Source organism: Rosa rugosa, chromosome 7 (assembly GCF_958449725.1).
Source record: "Rosa rugosa chromosome 7, drRosRugo1.1, whole genome shotgun sequence".
NCBI lineage: Eukaryota > Viridiplantae > Streptophyta > Magnoliopsida > Rosales > Rosaceae > Rosa > Rosa rugosa.
The window spans coordinates 32,832,304-32,853,560 of record NC_084826.1 but is presented as its reverse complement, the minus strand read 5'-3'; the positions used below and the strand labels follow the sequence as shown (position 1 = coordinate 32,853,560).

Sequence of the window (21,257 nt, the reverse complement as noted above, 5' to 3'; positions counted from 1 at the left end):
CGTGAATGAGAACACATGCTCTATTTGGTCTAAAATATGAAGATTTACCACCCGGACAACACATTCCTCTTCAATTTTGTAAAATTGTTCATTAACCCGTAAATGTGGTCCTAGACCTAGTAATTACCACAAAGAGGACATTTTCTACAACATTTTTCATCATTTGTCCTTGTATATCGTAATAAGCATTGTCAGAGATGTAATTATTTTCTCAATGAAGAACATTACACAAGGTACCACCCAATTACACAGTCGAGAACTCTATTACGTGAATGAGGACACATGCTCTATTTGGTCTAAAATGTGAAGATTTACCACCCGGACAACACATTCATCTTCACTTTCGTAAAATTGTTCATTAACCCGTAAATGTGCCCCTAGACCTTGTAATTACCACAAAGAGGACATTTTTTAAAACATTTTTTTTGTCATTTTCTCTCACTCTCTCAAGAGTCTCCCCGCTTCTCTCATAGTCTCATCCATGCACTCTCTCGATCGCTTCACCAAAGATTGGGTAAGGTTTTGAAACTTAGGCCTAGTTCAATATCTGATTGAAATTTGGGTTTCTGGGTTGCATTTTTCTGGGTTTCATAGTTTGGGGTTTCAAGTTCGTATCAGTTTCCATCTGGGTTTTTCGTAAGAACCATTTTTGTGACATAGGCTCATCTCAATGATTCATAATGGTTTGATTTTGATTTAGAGTTAGAGTTTTGATGTAGGTTTTAGGTTTTACAGTTCTGATTTGCTTATTTCCCTCTTCCGAAGTTCGATATATGGCCTATTCTCGTTAGGGTGGACTACAGTCCTAGTAGTGTTGATCTTGTAGCATTAAGAGGCGGGAAGTATGTAGAACTTGTAAATCTTGTCCCATGGTAGGTAAATTTGCTTTTTGTCTCGAATATGTTTGCCATTATGGAGTTTTATTCAAAAGAAAACTAGATCTTACTTTTGTTGTGAAAAGAAACTAAATTTTAATTATAATCTTTGTGAAAACAAGTTTGTGGTATTCTGTATTCCTGTGTTTTATTGCAAAGAGGTGAGTTCAATTTAGTCAAATGTCTTTGTGTAGTGAATGTGTATGCATCTGTATCATTCTTGGTGTTATTTTAAATTTTTGATACGCTCAAAGCAAGCGCATAATTTAACCCTGGAAATATCATTAGTAGTATAAGTAAATAGGGATCGTTCTATTCCGGGGATTGAGGGTACACCTGTCATTGTCAAACAATTAAACAATTAAAATTAAAACAAAGTATAATATTCACAAAGATATTCACAAGTATAAACATTATTTACGAAATTAGGGGGGTTTTGGGATTTAGGTTTCGAAAATAAACTAAGTAAAAACATAAAGACATAAAAACATAAAAACACGAATGGAATGAGAGAAACAAAGATCAAAACCGAAATTACAATCAAATTCGATTCAACCCTAATAATGTTCATCTAAGTCATGGGAAAGGAGTTGATCATGTGAAACATTAGAAAGCAAACAATTTCCCATATTTTACTTTTCAACGCTAATTAACCTAAGTGAAAGCACAAAGATTAATCCTATCAAACATGCATTCAAGCTCTAGAAAGCTAGACAATCATAACATGTTTAACGCATGAAACACATAGAAAGGCTATCAACTCAAGTGTGCAACTTAGTATGAAAAAGTCCACCTAATTGCAATCCTCTTTAATTAAATTCGGTTTTTGCACAAAACCTTTACTACCTTTCGATTCAAGTTTACACAAAACCAAAAAGTTGATTCATGTTCTTAAATTCTAGCACCATTCATATAAAAAACCTAAGTGTTTCGAACCACACAAGATTAAAATACGAAAGATATCTATTAAGCAAATTTAATCAAACGATTCTCACAAAAGCAACCAAGAATTACAATATAAGAGTCGAAATTCTCATTCAATTAAATAAATTTCAGAATCAAAATCCTTGTTCAAACATAATTGTCAACTAAATCAAGACCAACGAAAATCAAAGCAAAGGTTACAAGGTAGAGGTCGAATTACACTGTGGATGGAGAATGATGATGGATGAATAACGATGGAATCCTTGAATCTCGAAAGCAAGCTTCAAAGGTGGATGGTGGAGGAATTGGTCACGGCTCCTTCTTCTCTTCCTTGGCCTTGCTTGAATTTCGTGGCTTGCTCTAGAGGATGGAGAGAGGAGATGAGATGCTCACGGCAACAAGATGGTTTTCTGAATTTTTCTAAAGTGTGTAGTGTATGGAGAGGAACCCTAGACGTCTAGAATGAGAGGATTATATAGGGAACAGCAAACTTGGTCTCCAAGCCGTGTATTTCTTCTTTATTTTCTATGGAATTAATCTGAAAATTCCACATAGTTTCCTCCAATGATAGCTTGCCAAATAAGCCTTATGAGATGGTCCAACCAATCACAAAATTCCAATGTTAATTCCCTAAATAATCTTGCCGAAATTCCCTTGCAAATATTCTGATTTTTCTCTTTTATTTCGGCCAAACTTCCTTTAGGAATTCTAGGGATGAATCTAGACACCTTTTTATCTTTTCTTGTTGTCCACACTTCTTCTTCCCTTAAAAGTCTCCCAAGAAAATCTCTTTGGCGTCACTTTGCTTGATTTTCACGTTGCTCCTTGTTTCTCTCTTGATAATTCACCGCAAACTCTCTCTAGGGTTTACTCCTTGCGTCACAAACCCTAATTCCATGGGCTTTTATGGGCCTTGATCCATTTTGCCGAAAATTTAAGTCAATTCATAGAGTTCTTGGGCCTTGTTGCTTCAACTTCAAGCCTTGTCACCTTCCAACGTCATGACACTTCATTTTTCCATTTCCTTTTCATGGTTGCGTTGGAAACTTGCTTGGTAAGCTCTCCTCCTTTTCGCAGGGTTTCCTGGTTGGAACAGGAAAGCTTATTTCTTCATTTCTGCTCAATTATGTGACCCTTTGTGTCTCATTTTTGCTCCCCTTAACATTTGCAAGCTCCTCTTTCCTTTCGTGAGTTCATTTCCACTTTTTAGCTCTGAGGTCCTGAAAATAGAAACTGTTAATGAAAAATAGAAACTTTCCTAAAATGAAAATGGTAACTTTCCTAAACTGAAATGGGAAACTTTCTAAAAATGAAAAATAGAAACTACAAAATGGAAACTTTCTACAAATAGGAACTTTCCCAATCGAAGAATGGAAACTTTCCTAAATAGAGATTTTTCAAGGAAATAACGCAGGAAATGTAGGGAAATAGCAGTTAAAACGTCGCATTACAATGCTCCTATCAATTTTTATGCAAGATGAACTTGGATTCGATCCTATTCGATCTTAAAGAGATATACAGTATAGAGTGAACTTAGAGAAACTTATTTACAATAGGAATTAACCTGAAGGTGGTCTTATAACTCTTGACTCAGTTCTAAACTGTCTAAAGCTCAGGCCCTTTGTCAAGAGATTCTTGAATGAATCTAGCAACATGTTTGAGCTATACATATACACAAAGGGTAACGGGTACTATGCAGGTCTAATGGCTGCCCTGCAAGGGCGGAACCAGGATTTGAAACTTAGGGGGGCCGAGGTATAAAACATGAGTATAGAGAATAATAATATTAAATTTAACAACTCGGATGCACCTTATTAAGTTTGCTAATAATAAAACAATTGAACAAGCTAGACATCAATGATAATTAATGACAAAATATTCTAAATCTAAGCAACATTTTAATATTACTTATTATAAATTGGGTAATTAGTATACATTAAGACATTAAGTACTATTAATTCTAAATTATTTTGTTCAGTTTTTCATTAGTTGTGTTGCTGCCATTGGTTGGGGGGGGGGGGGGGGTCCAAGTGATTGAATTAAGGTCAAATGTTATACAGTTCTATGAAAAATAGTTGAACTAGTGAAGAAATGGATACATGTTTTGGGGGGGGGGGGGGGGCTTAGTTTAGTTCCGCCCCTGCTGCCCTGCTTGATCCTAGGAAGGAGTATTTCATTTCTAGTTCCTGAGTGATATCGTGCGAGGATCACGGAATCTTGGGGAGATATAAGAGTCTAGATGCTATAGTTGGCTGCAATGTTTCTAATGTTTTGATTCTTAATGATACTGAAGAGGCATGGACAAATGAAAGCAGAGGCAATCTAATCGTAGTGGAGAAGTATTGTTTCTTTAGGCACAAAATGGGCCTATAGAAATGCAAGTCTTATGCCGAGTTGAAGACTGATGAATGTGGATATCTTAAGGTAATCAACTGTATCTTCTGTGATGAACTAGCTTATGCACTGTAGATACCGTTTGTTTTTCTTTCTATTAAAGTAGTCTATTACAACATTTTAAGTTCAAATTGTGGTGTGGAAGAAATGCTCAGGAACTGCCTCCATTCTCATTACAAAGAGAGATCAGTTTGCATCTTAGTTATGCACTTTTCTTTGCTCATGCTGCAGCCCTGCAATTCTAGATGATTTGCAAGACTCTAAACAAAGTGCATGAAGAACGGCTCCATGCTGTGGAAGCCTTTGGTACATAATTGTAATCTTTTTCTTTTGATGTGTAATCTTTGTAATTTGGAACATAAATATTATGTATGTTTTCATATTGGTTTTTATTAATAAATGGGTGTTATTTGCATTCCCTAAGTACATTTGTCAGTCCCTGCTTTTCATTTAAATATAGTTTGGTACAGAGTATTTATATTGCAACAGAATTAAGTATTGGCACAGAGTATGTATGTCAAAGACTAGATTTATCCAAAAACAAATTGTTCACAGAGTATGTATCCAAAACAAATTGTTCACGTTTAGATTTATTTTTGAGCATTTATATTCTTTGCACCACAAGGACGACCACGACCCCTTGCTTGTAGTAGTGTTTTTTTCTATATGACTTTTGAACAGCTCTTACAATGATTTTGATCAACACTATTTTCAACAGCTTCATCAATGTCTTCTGCTGTCTTGGTCTTTTTCTTGGCACCATCATTTTTGTTTTCACCATCTAACGCCTCATTAATTTTCACCCATGCTTGGTTCTTTGGTACAAAGGGCAAGTTGCATGCGACGATTTACAGAATCTAACTGCATTCAGCAATTAATTAAACAACAAAGTTATACAATAGCAAAAAAAAAAACATTATATGTTGCAATTAAAATTGAATACCCTACCTCATCTTTCAACAGATTATCATAGTTTATTATATATTTAAGCATGAAAATGCCACAATCAAAGTCATTTTGTTGAATGTGAATGTCATCTACATTGAAAACTATGAATGAACAAAATGACCATCCTTTATTGTGTCCAATGCCAAAAACTGTATTTCAAACTATAAGAAGATAAGTGTGATGTGCAATATAGTTAAATATAATCAAGAGAATGATTTCACTCTTTAAAATTTATTACCACATAATAGACAAGATCATTTTGAGCCATAGTGCGTGTAGGGCTCGGGCAAGTGTCCCATATCTCTACATCCGTTCTCGCTATTTTAATCGCAATGAAGAACCAGTTTTTTAGGGTAGTATCTGGATCTAGGATGGAGATGAATATCTACAAATAATGAAGTGCTAATATATTGAGCAATTATTTTAAGAATGCTCTGTACAAGTATTCATTGTATAATACCTTTTCTCCATTAATAATGCCTTTTCTATATTGTAATATAGAGACAAACCTCTTTGGTGCCGTGGCAGCAAAGTCTAACAAATCATCACCTCTTTTCTTGGTAGCCTTAATTGCTCTGTCCTGTTTTAACTTACCAAACTCAATATATTCCATTTATAATTTTCCATATACACTAAAGTGAAATCACAAAACATAGATTCATACCGAAAAGTATGTACTGTTATGCCAAGTAGATGACTCTAGATCCCTAAGTATAATCTGTTTATGAAACAACAATGAGAGTTAACAAATTATATATCTATAGTGTTGAGGTCTAAAGTAAGGTCATACCTCAGAAGTAACAAGTTCCCCCAGCTCTAGGCATTTCATTGCCAAACGGTCAAGATGTTCATAATCAGTTTGGAAAATTCTAAAACTGCAAAAAGGAAAACAGCATAAAAGAACAATTTTAGATTACTTGGATAAATTGATATAAATAGTGCTGGATTATCATCATGCATCTTGTCACGCCCCTGATTTTTAACACAAATAAAAATCGATATATAATCCCATAATTACATATGCGTGATCGTTCAACCATCAATACCAAGCAACTGGAAACTTTTTCCCTTTTAAACTACATACGTATTGATGCCTTGAACCCACTATGTCAATATTGACCCGCCCACAGAGTCATATATTACATAAGTTTACGAATTAAATTGTCAACAACAAAATAAAACGTAAATGCTCCTCAGAGTTTACTACATAGCGGAAGTCATAACAATGGCAAAGCCAACCAAAATTGCTTCCTACCTGTTTTGCTGCCAACAAGCTACCTCAGCTCCAGCCACGATTACCCTGACCTGCAGGATTAACCCTTACACCGTTTGAATAGTGCACCGGGTTGTCACACAACAAACTTGGTAAGCTTTTGCAAGCCCGTATGAGTAACTCAAAACAACTCACACAAAATCACGGGATAAAACCCGCACGTTTCAATCAAGAAGCCAAATCACGCTTTGATCCTTAAAAACACGAAATAAAGGAGAACAACCCACCCTTAATTTCCTTTCAAATCGAAATAAAAGAAAGCAACTTACACCTTAGTTTCTTTTAAAACGAAACATAGAAAGCAACACACTCCTTGGTTTCTATCAAATATAACATAGAAAACAACTCACACCTTGAATTCTATCAATCGTACCATAGAAAGCAACTCACACCTTGATTTCTATCAAATATAACATAGAAAACAACTCACACCTTGAATTCTATCAATCGTACCATAGAAAGCAACTCATACCTTGATTTCTATCAATCGTTAAAAGGAAAACAACTTGCACCTTGTCCCCATAAAAACCGTTAATAAGGAAGCAACTCACACCTTGCTCCCTAAAAACACGTAATGTCATGAGTTATCAATAACCAATTCCCGTTACCCCATGAATTACCTATATGTCAGACAGACTAGAGCTCTATCTGAAACGTAACCACTCATCCGGCTAAAGACGTGATTACCTACTGATCATCACACAGATTTCCGTGGGTCATCACACAGATAGCAAGTATCCTACAGATCATCACACAGATTCCGCGGGTCATCACATAGATAGCAATTATCCAGCTGGTCATCACACAGATTCCGTGGGTCATCACATAGATAGCAATCATTACAAAGATTCATCACACAAATTTCAACGATTCATTACATAAATCGCAACTCTTTTCAAAACAATCGAAATCAACATTTCCATAATCATTGTTTTCCGAAAAGCCATAACACAAAACAACAAAGAGCATCAATTCATGCATATTGTTTTCATACCCAAATCTCAACGCCTTTCAAAACAAATCGAATCAACAATTCCACAATCATTTGTTTTCCAAAAAGCCACCACCCAAAACAATAAAAAGCATCATTTCATGCATATTGTTTTTGTCAACCCACAAAACCCACAAATACATATATATTTCAAGTAAATATATATATACGTAGTCATCCGCTCAGGAATGTCTACTAATACCGGCCAACTATAGTTTGCAGTTAAATCAATAACTACCAAAACGATAAAGGTAATTCCGTTCATTAATGAACCTTGTGAGATTACTCACCTCGAAACTCCCGCTGCGTCTTCAATATAGAACAAAACAGCCTAACCACCAACTAACCGTCCAATAATACTTCATCAAGTACCTAAGGAAAGTACAGCCTTGATTCAGTCAATGAAACACAATGAATAACGTCTGAAACCCTAAATAGAACCAAATTTCCCAAAGTGACGCCAAAAGAGGTGAAACCACATCCAAGACCTCCCAAAGTCTCTGGAACACTTCGACCATCGATATGACAAAACCACAAATCGATCGAACACTTGGATCCTCACTGATCAAATAAATCAACCGGTATGAAACCGTAAAAATCATAACAAATTCATACGAACTCCAAAAACTGCGTATTATATATCGAAACGCTCGTATCGACGAGTAGAAGATATATAATACCAGAAACAGTCCTTACATGGCCGGAACGCCACCAGAACGCAGTCACAGGCGGTGGCGCACCTCCGCTGGCCAAAACTCATTATTTTCCAAAACTCCCAACATCAAAAATGTTCATCTAAGCATGCTTGTGAATTTTCATAACTAGCTCGAAGTCAGAAAACAAGCATAAAGGGTCGAAAACTACCTCACAAGCTTTGAATTTCTGCTCAATCCGAGTTGAACCGATTTCCACGTAAATCGATCCAAACAAACACCATAGATCGATCCAGAAGGCTCCCACGAAGCCAAAGAAGGAAACTTGAAGCCGTGCCGTCGTCGGAGCTACGATTTCCGGTCGGGTCCGAAAACCTCAATCTTTGCCGTCTTGCAGCGCTGCCGTGGAGGAGAATCGCTGCTAGAGGACACCAGGGGGAGGAGCGGACGACAACGACAAACCGATCTGGAAAGTTTGACCGTCAGAGATCGCCGGAGTTCGCCGGAAAATCCAGGTCAGGTCAAGCGGAAAATTTCGATTATGAAGGTGCCGACCGAGAGAGAAGAGAGAGGAATGAGAGTTTCCAAAAAAGGAAAATGGAATTATGAAAGATTTTCCGGAAATTCCCTATTTATACTAAAATGGAAACTTCTTCCCATGGCCATAACTTCCTCATACGAATTCCGATTGACACGCACCGCATATCCACGAACTCGTATCGACGTGCTCTACAACTTTCGTGAAGGAAGTTTTAGGAGAATCTCAACGAATAAAAAGTCAACCTTTGCAACCCCCCTAAAACCATATTCTTCAAATAATTATTCTCCCGAAACACTTCCGCTCCATCCACGAGCCACGAAACCGTCCAATAACCACAATTTAAATTCCGGAAAATCCTCGAAAAATAAATACGAATTTCCGGGGCATCACACATCTGTTGAAATGAAACCGACTTACTCTAGATCTTTCGATTCCAAAAATACAAATGCAAATCATTATAAGTCGTCATCATAGAGATCACAACAACCTATGAAAGGATCAATATCTTGCAGGTTTCTTGGCTTATTCTCGGTAATGATTTCATAGACCTATTCTATATTATTGATAACCAACAACTAATAATCATGCATATTGTATGACTTCATAGTTAACTAATAATCAGGGCCGCCTCCAGTAATGTAATTAATTTAGAGATGATATATATATATAGAGGGGTCGGATCCGTGACATCACAAATTATAATCAAAATTATACTTCAATTATCAACTATTAGATTAAAAGACTATCAATGGATGATATTAAATTTGAATTTTTCATTTTTCATTTTTTTTTCTCTCTCATTGAATTAATTTAATCCTAACTAAAACTCATTAATTAAAGAAAAATAAGGAAAGACAATCTTCAGAGGAATTCTTTCCTCTTCTTCAACATTGTCTCTCTCCATGGTATAATCCAATTGAACAAAATACACCAATTATACTTCAATTACCAACTTTTTCACCCTGTTTCCTTTGTAAACCCATAAAGAAAGTATTATGTGCACATATTGGTCGTATCATCATACTCAGGTCATGCAAGTCAAAATCAATTGAAATTGCTCATCAAGTCATACAAAGTCATAGAGAGAGAGATAGAGAGGGGAAAAAAAAAACCTAGTTCAAGCTAACAATTTCAAAACCACTTGATCTTCAACATCAAAAGTTAAATAGTGATGCAGCTCCAAAATCAATCACTAGACTCTCCAAGCAACTTTGGTCACTTCCAAAGATCTTAACCATCCCTACAAGAACATTAAACCGTGTTTGTCCTCAACAAAGTATACCATGTTGTCTCTAACACAATTCAAGTCTATAAAGTATACTTAATTGTTTTGCTAACATAACATTCACATGAATCTATTAATTCATGGATAGTTTTTTTTTTTTGTCCTTTTTCAGTTTAAAGCATGTAACAATTAAGGAATCAAATCTTTCAATAGGAAAACAATTGAAAGATTTGATTCCTTAATTGTATTCCAAATCAGAATAACAATTATTGATTTTTATTATGTCATAATAAATAGATTTGATTAATTAGTTAAAAAGAAAAGAAAAGAAAAGAAAAATAATAGATAATGATTTTTTCTTACGATTGATCTCAACCGTTAATTGTTATTAAGTTTAATGGATAGGATTTAAAGTATAATTTTAACTATAATTTGTGATGCCACGGATCCGCCCCCATATATAGAAATAACACCTTATTAACACCCAAATGTATTCTCGCACAATTGGTTTGGATGCCTAGTTTTCACTTTATGGGTCTGAGGTTTGAGCTATAGCAACACCAATGCTTTTTGTTCATTTTTGTCTTCATATCTTTTATATTACGATTCATGGTCAAATTTGGCTCTTAACATTAAACTTGTCAATAGATTCCTGCATTTTTGTCTTCATATTCCTGTAAATTTATTGAAGTTGCCATTAAATTTGGTCATAACATATATATAGACAACCAGAAATAGGTTCATCATCATTCAAACCAACAATGTATAGGTCAAGTGGGGGGGGGGGGGGGGGGGGGGAGAATAACAACAATGACAATTGCTCCTGTTATAGAATTTAGAGCATGTCTCAATCTTCAATATCACTGAGCCGTCGAAGTTTGGGTTTCTTTTCGGCAGGAAGTTCTTGCACCTTACTTGAATTTTGAGTATAATCACGGGCCACAACTCTAACCCTGCCACGCACCATATTCTTCTGTGGGCATCTAGTTTTATTGTGTCCATAACTTCTGCATAAGCTGCATTTTGGCTTTGTTTCTGGTTCTTTGCTTCCTTGCATGCCCTTGCTCCTTACCCTAATAGGATCTCTTACAATGTTATTACATGGGTCTAGACTATCACCTACATCTTTTTGTTGCTTCAAAACATCTCCAAGTATCGGCTCCAATCTGCTGAGTTCTTTCTTCAAAATGTCGGTACCCTACTTTGTCTGTGATGCAAGATATGATACCCTGCTACTTAGATAACTTAAATCTCCATGCCTATAATGCATTAACACAAGAATTAACAAAAAAAAAAAAAAGACTATTTCAACAAGTTAAAAGAGGTGCAAAAAAAAAATAATAATAATAATTATTATTATAGTTACATTTATAAAAGAGCTGCTTTCATTACATTAACCTATTATATGAAATATAAAAAAATTACCATCGATATTAACAAGGATATTTATGTACCTGGCCAATCGTACAGCTTCACTAGGCATATTTTCCTGGGGAACTGTGGAGTGAACTTTAGATTTTGCTTGCTTTGTCCACCACTTCTATACTAAGGACAAAGGTATATCCCTCATGCGCTCGTGCTTCATTACATTAAATAATAGACCTGGGATCGGGTTGGTTCCGGTTAAAAAGTGGTGGAACCAAAAAAAAAAAATTAACTCTTATAATCGGTTCGGTTATGATAACAAATTTTTGAAACCATTTTGGAACCGAACCGACTCTAAACGGTTCGGTTCCTACCTTTTTTCGGTTCCTTAAGAACCTATTCTAACTGCCAAGAACCGTTTCAAAATAACATAAATACTGGCTGCATAAAAACTTTCAGAGTTCAAAGTCATATCAGAAATACAAATTTGTTCAAAGTTACAGCCATTTTAAACATCAAAGTTCAAGCTCAACAAATTGAAAACTTAATAAATAACACAGAAAAGACATTAAGTTCAATTCATGATTTGAATCCTGAAGTAGGAATGCAGCTGGGCAGCAAGGAAACAAGCAAATCTCCAAGACAACAAGCATATGTCCAACTTCAATATTTCCTGGTGTGAAATCAAGAAGACAAGCAATATCATTATGAATAACTATAGTTTGAACAGAAATTAACATCAACAGCAACTATAGTTTGAACAAAAGCAATATCATCAGCAACCTTAGCTTCTTCAACATATTTAAAACAACCTTGACACAATATGACCTTCCAAGAAGATGCATTTGGATTTGAACAGAAGCAATATCATCAGCAAGTACAATATAACCATATGAAAAAGAAAGAAGATGCATTTGAATTTGAACAGAAGCAATATCATCAGCAAGCACAATATAACCATATGAAAAAGAAAGAAGATGCATTTGGATTTGGCTAGGATATTATCTGTGCAAAACCTCACTTACAAAAAAACATATTTTGAGAAACCTGCATTCAATATTCATCTCACAAATTCAAGCTTGCAACTTCATTCATACACACATACATTTCACTGCATTCATAGTTATTAATTAATGACATTAACAACATGAATATACACTTTATACTTACAGTTTGATCATTTTTTGGCTACTTTTGCTGCATCAGACTTCTTGTGCAGTTTTTGGGGCCTTTGCTGCCTTCTCTGCATCACGCTTCTCTCTTTTTTCTTTTTCTTCTTTCTCTTGTTCTGCATTTACCAAAATGAAATGCTCGTAAAAAATGAAAGGCAATAATTGCTTAAACATAACAGTTTAACATGAAAAGCAGTAAGCACAACGGTTGTAAAAAAATGAACACGTAACAGCTTAAACATCATAGTTTTACCTTTCTCAACAGCTTCAAGCCACACCATTTCCTCAGGTGTAGGAGTGTATTCTAGGCCTTGAATACTATCAGACTTTAGCCAATTTTGGAGGCAAATTAAGGCCTCCACAGATCTAGGAGTTAATGAACTCTGATGTGGATCAATCACTCTCTTGCCAGTGCTGAAGCATGATTTGGAGGCCACTGTCACTACAAAAAAAAATTCAAATTGCCACGGCTATGTGCCGTCGCGGAAAGTGAAATTGCCGTCGTGAAAGACCAATGGCGACGGCTAAGCGACGGCAATTGCGCCGATGTCGTTGAGGGCGTCGCCATTGGTATTTGTGACGGCAAATGCACCGTCGCAAGCTTATTAGCAACGGCAACCCCTTGCCGTCGCAAGAATTTTGCTACTGCAAAATGCCGTTGCAAATATCTATGGCGACGCCACCGACCGCTACCAAAACTTTGCGACGGTAAAATTGCCGTCGCAAAATTTTATTTATGAATTAAAAAAAAATCTGGCATGCAAATATGCATTGCCAGATTTTTTTTTTTTTTTTTTGTTGGATAAAAGCAGGTTGTACAAAAAAGAATTAAACATATTGAAAAGGGAATGTTAAATTTGATTTTTCTCATGAATGTTACAAAAGCAATGAAGCTCTTATACAAGAGTTTACAAGATAATATAAGGTACTTTTCTTCCTCTACTTCAAGAAAAGCTTTGCAATGATCTTCCTCCATCTTCCTCCAGAAGTAAAAACCAAATAATCATAATCATATAGTTAAAGCTTGTATAGCCCACCTTTTATTTGAAACTCTGCAGCTTTGACACTTTAGTTGCTATTCTGTTTTAAACCTGCACAGAAGCAGTTGGTCAAAAAAAAAAAAGCAGAGGATATATATAAAAAAAAATAATAATAAAAATATTTTTTTTTTTAAAAAAAAGGAAATTACCAAGAAGGTTAGGCATTACCAATTTAGCATATTGGTAGTAGTTAACCAAATTTATTAAGAAATTCAATACTAACATCCAAAATTGCATTAGATCAGCTTTGTCACAAACACCCTTTAAACCATATTCAGTCCTTCATAAATTGATACATCTATCACACTGTCACAAATGAAATCTTCCACCTTTTGCAATTACTTTTTTCTTTGTCAAATGCGAGAAAAGAAAAAACCCACATAACAAAATTCATACTCAATCGGAAGACAACCAAACAACAAATCAAACCGAAGAAAACCCAAAATAACACAATATTCAGATGCAAGTACAATCAGCCGTCAGAATCGAGCAACAAAATTATTAAATTGTCATATCATCAAATTATATTTCTTGTCTTCTGAGGTATAAAAGATTAAAGAAGCCTTACAGCCCCATAGTATATACGACACCATCCCTTTAAAATGTGGGACTTCGATTCTCAGTCACAGAAAGGTATCCGTCGTCTTCCATTGGTTTGGTTCCAAGATTTCTTTCATTACTCAATTGATCGATGTGTTTAGTTTGACTATTCTTTAAGAAAAGGGATTCAGAATATCTGACAAATTCTGAAAGACAAATTCTTGTCAATTAAGATTGTTTGTATTAACATTGTATATGACAAATTCTTTAAATTAACAATGTCAACAGTATAAGAAATAAATCAAATTTGTATTCGTATCATTCACAATTGGATTCATATACAAATTAATGAATGATTTCAAATTATGAAAGATAAAAACCATACCTTGAAGTTCTTGCAGTGAGTTACCCGGATCTAAAACTGTAGAACCCACAGAATCTGCAGAAGATAAAAATTGATATTAGTTGAAAACTAAGAACAACAAATAATTCAATAAAAATTGCAGCACATAAAAATTGGGAGTACAATAGTAAAAACAGGTTTTCTTTAGAAATCAAACTTGTTCTATTTGTTTTCAGTACAACTATGTATTCTGAGATTAGCAATACAATCCGAGTTTCACAGCTGTTCAAAAGTAAAAAAAAAAAAAAACATCAGAATAGAAAGCCCAAATATTCAACAGATGATAAAAATAAAAAAACAGATCAATTCACAATCAAAAGCTTCTAACATGAGATCTATTTCAAAATAACAAAAAACAAAGAACTATTCAAGCCACAAATCCAATACCTTGCAACCGGTCTATTGTCACCGAGATCTTCTCCTTTCCTCTATTCTTTCCTCTCTCTTCTTTCGCTCTTTCTGATGTTGATGTAAACCACTCAAATCCCGATCGTGATACCTATCCAACACTAACAAAAGTAAGGACGAAATCGACTTTTCCACCAGCTTGATATTCTCCTCGAACAGTGAGGACAAACACGCCTTTTCCAACTCTTATGAACAGTGTAACAGTAAACTCACCCTTTATTTATAGAATAATTTCTAATAGTAGCTGCACATATTTTCAGCTACCAAGCTCTATTACATATATAGCCAAATAGCCAAGATCCAAAACCCAGCAGAAAGAAAGAAAGGAACCCAGAAAATCATAACTCCAGTTTTCAAAAGATCATAAATAGCTAAAACCCAGAAAATCATTCTTACCTACCACCCAAATTCACCCCCTTCCTCCCCATATCAAAACCCAATAATTCCAATAGCTGATAAGAATATCTTCGCTTTTATCTTACATCCCTTATAAACTGAATCACATCAAACTCCAAATTCAGCAACCCAATACACACCCGTAAATAAACATGAGTAATCAGATATGGTAAATAGTATTTCAAATAAGCAAAAGCTGGCAACTTGTTTTAAGTGACAAATACTGGGCAGCAATTCACAGAAAAAGTACCTGGGATGATCAATTTACTCGATTTCCCTTTTCTTCTTCCTTTTCTTATTCCTCTTCTTGGTCTTTTTTTTTTTCTTCTTCTGTTTCAACAAAATCCCAAAAGAAAAAAGGTTTTATGAGCTCTCATCAAACATAAAGCCAACCTCTATCAAGCCTTTATCCAGGGCTAAAATTCATCTCTAAAAGCTAATAATTAGCAGCCATGAATCTGAACAAAAAAAAATAGAGCATTCGCAATCCAAATTTCAAATACCCACCAATTGAATTTTTGATTGGGTTTTTAAATTTCGAATCAGACAACTCTTGTATATTGAACAATCTAGTCTGCATCAAACTACACTCCTAACTCTGCTCTGCTTTATGTCATATTGCAATTATATCAAAGTAAAACAACTTGATAGGAGCATTTTAATGCGACATTTTAACTGCATTTCCCTACATTTTTCTGCGCCATTTCCTTGAAAAATCCTTGTTTTGGAAAGTTTCCATTCTTTAATTGGGAAAGTTCTTTATTGTAGAAAGTTTCCATTTTTGTAGTTTTCATTTCTCATTTCTGGCAAGTTTCCATTTTCAGTTTAGGAAAGTTTCTAATTTTCATTTTTAGTAACTTTCTATTTTTCATTTTTAGTAAGTTTCTATTTTTCAAATTAGGTAAGTTTCTATTTTTCATACTAGTTTCTATTTTCAGGACCTCCGAGCTAAAAAGTGGAAATGAACGCACGAATGGAAAGAGGAGCCTGCGAACATCAAGACGAACGAATATGAGAGAAAACGGCCCACACATTTGAGCAGAAATGAAGAAATAAGCTTTCCTAGTCCAACCAGGAAATCCTACGAAATGGAGGAAGGCTTCCCTAGCAAGTTTCCAACGCAACTATGAAAAAGAAATGGAAAAATAATGTGTTTTGCGTTGGAAAATGAGAAGGCTTGAAGATGAAGCAACGAGGCCCAAGAACTCTATGGATTTTCGACAAAATGGATCAAGGCCCATCAAAGCCCATGACATTAGGGTTTGCGACGCAAAACCCTAACCCTAGGGATGATTTGCCGTGAAAATCAAAGAGGAGAGAGAGAAGGTGGCGTGAAAATCAAAAGAAGAATAAAAGATTACACAAGAGATTTTCTAGGGTGAAGTTTATGGAAAGAAATCATTCCTAGAAACCCTAAGCATGTTTTGGCCGAAATATCAAGAAGAAAATCAGAAAATATTCAAGGAATTTCGGCAAGAATATATTAGGGTATCTTCTTGGAGTTTTATGATTGGTTGAATGACACACTAGGGCTTACTTGGCAATTTCTCATTGGTGGAAGCTATGTGGAATTATTAATTTAATTCCTTGGAAAATAAATCAGAAATTCACGGTTTGGAGACCAAGTTTGGCCGTTCCCTATATATACTCTCTACCTTAGACGTCTCAAGGACTACTACACAATTCAGAAAATTCTCTCTACGCGCGGAAGCTCTCTCCATTCTCTAGTTCAACTTTTGGCGTTTTCAAGCAAGGAAGGAAGAAGCAAGACTAGGCCGTGAGCATCATCATCCATTCCACCTCGAAGCCGTGCACTTTGAAGCTTGCTTTCAAGTTTCATTCGTTCATCATTCAAGTCATTCATCCATCTCTCCATTCACGGTGTAATTCAACCTTCTTTCTTGTAATCACTTTTGATTCTCCTTGTTTGATTTCGTTGGATGTTGTTCTAGTTAACATTGATGTTTGAACAAGGTTTATAATCTGAAATTTTATGATTGAATAAAGGATTTCGAATTCTATGTTGTGATTCCAAAGTTGCTTATGTGTGATTGTTCGATTGAATTTGCTTTATAGATATCTCGTGTATGTTAATCTTAATTGGTTCGAAACTTTTAGGGTTTATGTATGAGTGGTGCTAGATTTAAGAACATGATTCAACTTTTTGTGTTATGAACTTAAATCAAAAGTAGTAAAGGTTTTGAACAAAAATCGAATTCAATTGAAAAAGGATTGCAATTAGATGAACTTATTCATACTAAGTTGTACACTTGAGTTGATAGCCTTTCTTTGAACTTCTTGCGTTGAACATGTATGATTGAGTAGCTTTCTAGGGTTTGATTACATGTTTGATAGGATTAGTCTTGGTGCTTTCACTTAGATTAATTAGCAACGAAAAGTAAAATATGGGAAATCGTTTACTTTTAAATGTTTCACATGATCAACTCCTTTCACATGACTTGGAAGAACAATGTAGGGTTAATTCGAATTTAATCATGAACTTGGTTTTAATCTTTGTTTCTTACATTGCATTCTTGTATTTTTGTTTTTGTTTATACTTAGTTTTAATTCTTATTTTTAATTTTCGAAAAACAAACCAAAAACCTAAAAACCCCCCTAAATTCGTGAATAGTGTTTATATGTGTAAATATTATACTTTGTTTTATTTTAATTGTTTAAATTGTTTCACATTGACAGGTGTACCCTCAATCCCCGGAATAGAACGATCCCTACTTGCTTATACTACTAATGATATTTCTAGGGTTAAATTATATGCTTGCTTTGAGCGTATCACAACTCTATGAATTTAGGTTTCGTTTTAAACTACTTTTGTTTTTATTCTTTGATACCTACCACATCAAGGGGAATTATTTCAACCTCTCAGCTACTCATGTTATGATATTATCTTAATAATTGAAGGAAACAATAGATGTTCTTCATTGCAGATGCATTTGCAATGATTTGGTGAGTGGATCACTAAAAGTATATTTCATATGTAATGATTAAACTGGTGGATTTCATATGTATGTCGAACTAACAACTCAAATGAAGAAGTCTATAGTTAGATGCCTTAAAAATTTGACATCAGCAGTTCACATATCAAACAAACAAACAATAACAAACAAACAAACACCGTTCTCACCCAAGCCATAAACAATGAAGCAAAAACCAAACCCTTATTCTCAAATTCCACAATCGAAAATCAAACAAACCAAACCCAAAACCCAATTTCACCAAAAACCCAGAAATCCAAAACCCCCAATTTCCATCCAAACACCACAATAACCAAGCCCAGAAGAATGGAATCAAGACAATATTCCGGAAATTCGAAACTCCCAATTTCGCAGAAATCAGACCTGAGAAGTATAGAACACAGCCTACACTATTTCAATTTTGATTAAAGTGAAATAAACACATAACAGGGGAAATTGAGAAACCAAGAACTGGGTTTCAGATTTCAGATCTTCAAACAGATCTGAGATTTTAGAGAGAGAGAGAGGACAAGTCACTACCGGCCAGATTGGGTTCGAGGAGAGGGTCGGACCGGAATCAGATTAAGGATAGATTGAGAGAAGATTGATGTGTCGTCGGCCCACTGTGCCCATGCCGTTGACCATCATCCGCGGAGGAGATTGGGGGAGAGTGAGCCTGAGAGTCGGAGAGAGAGGGATGAGATTCTGAGAGTTTGAGAGATTGCTATGGTTGACTTCGTTGTCGGGACTCGGGACCGGATGGAGTGAGCAGGAAATAGCAGATGGAGGGATCAGGAACAAGAACAAAGTTTCTGAACCCAAAAACCTAAAAACTTGCAAACATGAAAGAAAATGTATAAAATGAAAATACACGACGGCATGTATTACTGTAGTTAAAATTAAAGAAATTTGGCGACGGAAAGAATATGCCGTAGCCATTGTGGGTATATTTATGCGACGGCGACGCCATGCCGTGGCAAATAATTTTTTTCTTTGCGACGCCACATTTGCCGTAGCGAATTTTAGATCAATGGCGACGGCATTCTCACGCCGACGCTAACTGGTGAAGCTAAATGAATTCTTTTTTGTAGTGTGTGGAGACTTGAATTGCTAACACATCCTTAGCTACTAATTCCAAATTGGGATACTTGCTTCCATTAAGCTTCCACCAAGTCAATATCTCAAAATCAGTCTTTTTAAGAGGCTTTTCAATGGGGTCAAGTAGATATCTATCTACTTCATGACCTACAACAATTGTATCACCCTCTTCTAACTCCTTATCCCAATCCTCAAGAAGTTCAACCATCTTGCCACTCATACTAGTCGAACGACAGCTGCTGGTGCTACTGCCAGCAGCTTGTTCCAACACTTTGCTGCCTTTTTGGCTACTTTGAGTACTAAATGTAGAAGCATACATATCTGTTAGACTGGTTAACAAGTCCTTCACTTCTCCAACTTTTTCCCTCACCGTTTCATCATCGAAATTCAGCATTTTTTGGCATATTCTTTGGAAGTTTAACAACTTATACCTTGGATCCAAGACTAGAGCAACCAACAGCAACTGGTTGCAGTCATCTATGGATCTAAAATACTTCTTGTACTTGCTCCTCATTTTTACAGCCATGTGAAGCAACAATTTTTCAGCCTCACTTCCATCTGATGAATAGGGCTGCATAAACAAGTCCTCAATTTCTGATTCAATTGTGACCATGTGATGGAAGGCTTTGGGTGAAGTAAGGTGGTTTGTTGCACTCATCCTCACCGTTACATCGAAGAAAATCTTCAAAAACTTCACAAAAACACCGGCCTCGTCCTAATATGCTTCATTAGGCAGTCCTATCATTTTCATTGAGTTTCGCTGCCGTGCTTCAACAAAATTCTCTTCCTCTTCCTCATCTTCTTCCTCATTCTCATCGAAGTAACTCATCCACTTCAAATCCTCCTCCTCAGGCATCCTATCAAACTTTTAAGCTGCAGTGTAGTATCCAACATGATATAGGTGGAATTCCACCTTGTTGGAACATCTAAAACACAAACCTTATTGCTATCCAAATTTTCATTCTCGACACAGCTTAAAAGCATCAAGCCTAGATGGTGAGCTTCTAACATACCTAACTACGTTTCTAATGCTAGCAATAGACTTGTCCAAGATATGCAAACCAGACTTAACGATCAAGTTCACAATGTGAGTCAAGCACCTCACATGTAGAAACCTCCCTCCAAATACTTGTTGTTGATCAAGATTGGACAATTTTTCCTAATGTAATCAATCGCCACCTTGTTGGCTGAAGCATTATCTACGCTAATGGTTAAAACCCTCTTGATTCCCCACTACAGCAAAGAACACTCAAGAATCTTACCTAGTTTAGCTCCTTCTTCAGCTCTGCCTTCTTTGCATCATACATCCCTAAGAAGGTTTTCACTATGGCTTTCCTACAGGGGATGGTGAAGTTAGGGACTGCTACCTTACAAAACCTTTTAAATCCCTGTCTTTGAATGGCACTAAATGGGAGTTCATCAATTACAATCATCTCAATCGCAGTGATGACACAATTATCCTAACTCCATTTTAAAACAACTTCATCAGACCCATCAAAGTTCAAATGAGTCTGACCCTTGCTTAAATCTGTTCTCCCAGGGTATCTAGTGCAAACTTGCTTAATGTGTTTTCTAAGACTGCTAGTGCCATTGTTAGGAGAATGACAAGCAAGATGAGTAGGGCAATACTTACACTGTGCCCTCTTGGTGTTCCCAACAACAGTTTCCTTTCCTTCTCAAAAAAAAAAAAAAAAAAAACAACAGTTTCCTTTCCATCAATAGTCTCGATGATGGGTTGATCTTCCTTGGTGAAATGATGCCGGACCTGGGACCTCTCTCTTGTCACACCAGCTCTACTTTTCCTCTTCCTCTTCATTTTAGCATACTTTGTCTTCTTCGATTTTGAAGCAGCCACTTCCTTTGCATTCTTCGGAGACTCGCCTGATTCTTCACTTCCACTTCCACTACCATTTACAGGGACAATTTCAACAGCCATTGTTGAATCCATGTCGGCCTGCATACAAATGAGTGAAGGACAAAGGACATTGTTAGAATGATACAATTGAAAATAAAAATTGAAAACATCATCCACCCACCTC

At 35.7% G+C, this 21,257-nt stretch overlaps 1 long non-coding RNA gene across 2 annotated transcripts; it reads right to left on the bottom strand.

Moving 5' to 3' along the window:
- Positions 1-11,697: 11,697 nt before the first annotated feature.
- On the bottom strand, positions 11,698-14,984 carry LOC133719992 (uncharacterized). Of its 2 annotated transcripts, XR_009851616.1 has the most exons (7): positions 14,732-14,984; positions 14,502-14,566; positions 14,327-14,380; positions 13,399-13,452; positions 12,615-12,803; positions 12,360-12,477; positions 11,698-11,862 (listed from the first exon to the last, which is right to left on the bottom strand). It is a non-coding gene; the product is annotated as an uncharacterized LOC133719992 (long non-coding RNA). The 2 variants fall into 2 exon arrangements; XR_009851615.1 differs by lacking the exon at positions 14,502-14,566.
- Between the last annotated feature and the right edge of the window lie 6,273 nt (positions 14,985-21,257).